Source organism: Sinocyclocheilus rhinocerous, unplaced genomic scaffold (assembly GCF_001515625.1).
Source record: "Sinocyclocheilus rhinocerous isolate Xijiao unplaced genomic scaffold, SAMN03320098_v1.1 scaffold9079, whole genome shotgun sequence".
Lineage (NCBI taxonomy): Eukaryota > Metazoa > Chordata > Actinopteri > Cypriniformes > Cyprinidae > Sinocyclocheilus > Sinocyclocheilus rhinocerous.
Window position 1 is genome coordinate 55199 of NW_015644002.1, and position 4968 is coordinate 60166.

The 4968-nt window shown below is 32.5% G+C and overlaps 1 long non-coding RNA gene across 1 annotated transcript in view; it reads right to left on the reverse strand.

The window, feature by feature from the left end:
- Positions 1-2956: 2956 nt before the first annotated feature.
- The window catches only part of LOC107757720 (uncharacterized), a 2306-nt gene continuing 294 nt past the window's right edge, over positions 2957-4968 (reverse strand). The window contains exons 2-3 of the long non-coding RNA XR_001641962.1: positions 4246-4309; positions 2957-3059 (exon numbers count right to left, since the gene is read on the reverse strand). This is a non-coding gene — a long non-coding RNA (uncharacterized LOC107757720). The remainder of the gene's footprint in view (positions 3060-4245; positions 4310-4968) is intronic.

The following is a 4968-nucleotide window of genomic DNA, read 5'->3' on the forward strand; positions in this document are numbered from 1 at the left end:
ATATTAGGTAAAGATCATGTTCCATGAAGATAGTTTGTAAATGTCCTACCGTAAATGTATCAAAACTTAATTTTTGATTAGTAATATGCATTGCTAAGAACTTCATTTGAACAACTTTAAAGATGATTTTCTCAATATTTAGATTTTTTTGCACCCTCAGATTCCAGATTTTCAAATAGTTGTATCTCAGCCAAATATTGTCCTATCCTAACAAACCATACATCAATGGAAAGCTGATTTATTCAGCTTTCAGATGATACATACATCTCAATTTGAGAAAATGTACCCTTATGACTGGTTTTGTGCTCCAAGGTCACATTTATTTTTCATTTAATACAATGCACATCAAAAACACTAATTATTTTGCAGTGGGTGAAAAGGGAAATCAAGAAAATTTTAGGAAGGAATGTACCAACAATCCCATTGTATTTTTTACTTGATGGATTTCACACAGACCAGTTTAGCAAATTCCCGTTATTCAAAACATGCAATTATTCAAGATACATTATTAATGGTTGCCAGTAAGATGATTACTGTAAAACTGTATGTACCTACTTTAATGGAATGGACACAAAAACAGAAAAAAAAAAAAGAATAGAGTGTAATCCTTGAAGTGTAATTAAACCTTAAATGTAGTTTTATTTATTTCCTTCTACTGTATTTCCTTTAATGTTTGAATCAGATGTTAGTTTTAACATTTGCTGCAACAGCTGTAAGGGATTTTTTAATATTTCTAATAGTTTATCTGTTTTTTTCTTCATTTTTATTATGATATATAAGCATTATGTAAACAGTTGTTTTGTTTATAAAAAAAAATAATAATAAAAAAAAAAATACTCTGGTGTGACCTGAGTTAAAAAAATATTCATTTTGATCCCGTCATTAAAATTACTGAAGCCATCACTGTAACTAGTGAAACATAATTGAACCCTTTTTAAGATTAAGTAATTCTTGAAGTGTAAATAAATAAATATAAATACAAATAAGTAATAAAAACTAAATAAGTCAAAATTATATATATATATATATTTTTTTTTTTGTTATGGAACAGGAGTTTAAAAAAATGCTGCAAAACCCATGAACTCAGAATTGACTCAATTTACTTTGTCCTAAAGAAAAAAAAAATGTTTGTTTTTATAATCATTCATGAAGCTCTTTTTCTGCTTATGTGTGGCTGGAAAAAATAACTAGCAATCAAATCCTAATGAGTAAAATCAATCCCACCGTACATTATATCACTCGGAAACGTGTCCGATTACATCCGTTAATCTAACGAGTCTAATGAATCAGTGCTGAATCTCATTAGATGAACAAAACAAACACAAGTGAAACATCTGGACTCCTTACAGTAATGAGAACGAGGGGTTTCCACATCAAAGTAATGAGAATAGAGGAAATGTGTTTCATTAACATGAAAATAAATGTCATGATATAAAGAAATCAATGGTTTTAAAAATAGGCTTAATTTTTATCATGCAAAACTGCCTGTGAAATGTGATCTGGATGTGTTTTCATGAATCCCGTCAACATTTCACAGCCAATCTCAGTGTCTGTTCATAAGAAAACACAAGTGACAGACCCTGGCACATCTCTCCTGCGGTGAAGGCCCGTCTCTGACCTCCATCAGCTGACCGTCCACCAGCCAATCCAACAGCACCGCCAGCAGCTTCAGCAACGGCTGATAATAAGTAATCAGATTATTTTTTTAAGTAACTAGTAAAGTAACACATTGCTTTTTAATTTAGAAGGAAATATCTGAGTTACTTTGTTTCCATGTGTTGAGTGACAGCTCTGGTGTTGCCATGGTCACAGAAGTCAGGAGTAAGTGCAGAGCGTTGTGTGTGAACATGATCTTACTGTATTACTGACCTTCGATTATCTATTTTAATCATTCTAATAGGCAAAAATAACACATTTGTGTTTCATTTTAGTTATTGCTGAATAGTGTTGAACTTTCTTCTCTTCTGCGTCATATTCTTCATGCTGCACCCTCTACTGTACAGACGAGAATTTACATTTCCTTCAGCCTGAGACGTATTCATTTCACTCTTGTTGTGAAAGTGCTTTTACATTTGTAAAAGAAGAACTTTTTATATTAAAAACAAACAAGCAAGCCCTGCCCAGATTTACAAAGTAACGTAACGCATTACTTTCCATAAAAAGTAACTAATTAACGTAATTACCTAGTAACATAACGCATAATTTTTTACATAAAAGTAACTAAGTAACGTAATTACTTAGTAACGTAAAGCATTACTTTCCATAAAAAGTAACTAAGTAACGTAATTACTTAGTAACATAAAGCATTACTTTCCATAAAAAGTAACTAATTAACGTAATTACCTCGTAACGTAACGCATTATTTTTACATAAAAGTAACTAAGTAACGTAATTACCTAGTAACGTAACGCATTATTTTGTACATAAAAGTAACTAAGTAACGTAATTACTTAGTAACGTAATGCATTACTTTCCATAAAAAGTAACTAAGTACCGTAATTCCTTAGTTACGTAACGCATTACTTTCCATAAAAAGTAACTAATTAACGTAATTACCTAGTAACGTAACGCATTATTTTTTACATAAAAGTAACTTAGTAGCGTAATTACTTAGTAACGTAACGCATTACTTTCCATAAAAAGTAACTAAGTACCGTAATTCCTTAGTTACGTAACGCATTACTTTCCATAAAAAGTAACTAAGTAACGTAATGAGTTACTTTTTTATGGAGTAATGCAATATTGTAATGCATTACTTTTTAAAGTAACTTTCCCCAACACTGGTCCTCATTAGAGTTCCCAGCATGCTTTATAATGAACAGAACTCCTCTGATTGAACGCTGCAATCACAGGTGGCAGGAAAGCGCTGCTGATTGCGGTGTAAACAGCTTCATCAACATGCGCCGCGTCACTCGCTCATTAAACCAAACACAGAACACACATACTTTGCCTGCTGCTTTATTTGATGGAGGTTTCTCTGGTTTGCTGGGTTTGGGGTCGTACGCTTTAGGAACAGCCATTTCTCGGCTCCTGTGTGTCGTGAAGGACTTGTACTTTCTCTGTGCAAAAACAAACACACAAGAGAGTTCATTTGTCCTGAATATTTACACCACTGCTTGGAATAATTAACATTTTAATGTTTTAGAAAGAAGTCTCTTCTGCTCACCAGGAATGCATTTGTTTGATCAAAAACACTGTAAAAATTGTGAAATATTATTCTAATTTAAAACAACTGGTTTCTATGTGAATATCTGTTAAACTGTAATGTATTTCTGTGATGCGCAGCTGTATTTTCAGCATCATTACTCCAGTCTTCAGTGTCACATGATCTTCAGAAATCATTCTAATATGCTGCTCGAGAAACATTTCTGATTATTATCAATGCTGAAAACAGTTGTGCTGCACAATATTTTTGTGGAAACCGTGATATGTTTTATTTTTCAGGATTCTCAGATGAATAGAAAGTTCAAAAGAACAAAATTTATTTGAAATGGAAATCTTTTGTAACATTATAAATGTCTTTACTGTCACTTTTGATCAATTTAATGCATCCTATTTATTTAGTAAAAGAAATTAATGCTTGAAATATTGGAAATACAGTTAAAAATAATGGTAGGGCAAGTTCAAATCAGAACTACCGAAGGGGCCAGCAGAAAAAAGTAATTATTTTGATCCCTGCAATGCATCAGATACAGAATAGCTTGACTTGAGTGAAAACATCAGAGAGAGAGAGAGAGAGAGAGAGAGAGAAATCTTTTGCAACATTATAAATGTCTTTACTGTCACTTTTCATCAATTTACTGCATCCTTGATGAATAAAAGTACTATAATTTTTTTTTTTAATCTTACCCCAAATTTTGAATGATAGTGTATCACAGTTTCCACAAAAATATTGTGCAGCACAACTGTTTTCAACATTGATAATAATCAGAAATGTTTCTTGAGCAGCAAATCAGCATATTAGAATGATTTCTGAAGATCATGTGACACTGAAGACTGGAGTAATGATGCTGAAAATACAGCTGCGCATCACAGAAATACATTACAGTTTAACATATATTCACATAGAAAACAGCTGTTATAAATTAGAATAATATTTCAAAATTTTTACATGTTTTTGATCAAACAAATGCAGCCTTCGTGAACAGAAGAGATGACTTTCAGAAACATTTTAAACTCTAAATTATTCCAATCTTTTGGTTATTCAGTGGTAACTGTACTAAAAACACAGTGCTTGTCTCGTACCTGCAGGTTGAACTTTCCGTGACTCACATTCCAACTTCCTGTTCTGCTCACTGAGCTCATTCAGCTGCACAAACGAACTCTCGTTACTCATCATCACAGACAGAATCAGACGAGTCTCACTGTAACATCAACACCGCTGAGAGCAATTTACAGTATATACAGTGTGACGACAGACACGAGCGCAGATTTACAGCACAAGATGAGACGAGAAAGAGCTTGTTATTAAGAACTGTTTGTCAGACAGTTTAAGTGGTTACGGTCCATCAAAATCCAAATGAAAAGAGAAAATAATCAAACGACACGAAACACCTTTCATTCACTGCACTATACAAACACAGACATTACAACATGACTGTTTCATAGAGAATATATTTTTTCATTGAATTTCCAGAGTTAAAAATATATATATATAGTGCCTTGCGAAAGTATTCATACCCCTTCATTTTTTCCATGTTTTGTTATGTTGCTGCCTCATACACCATATTGACAAAGCAAAAAACTGATTTTAACATCTTTGCAAATTTATTTAAAAAAAAAAACTTAAATGATTCCATTGCATAAGTATTCAAACCCTTATCTGGGACAGCTGAAATTTAGCTCAGGAGCATTCATATCGCTTGTAGATGTTACTACACTTCGAGTGAAGTTAACCTGTGGCAAATTCAATTGAATGAGTATGATTTGGAAAGACACACACGTCTTAATAAAAGGTCTAACAGCTGA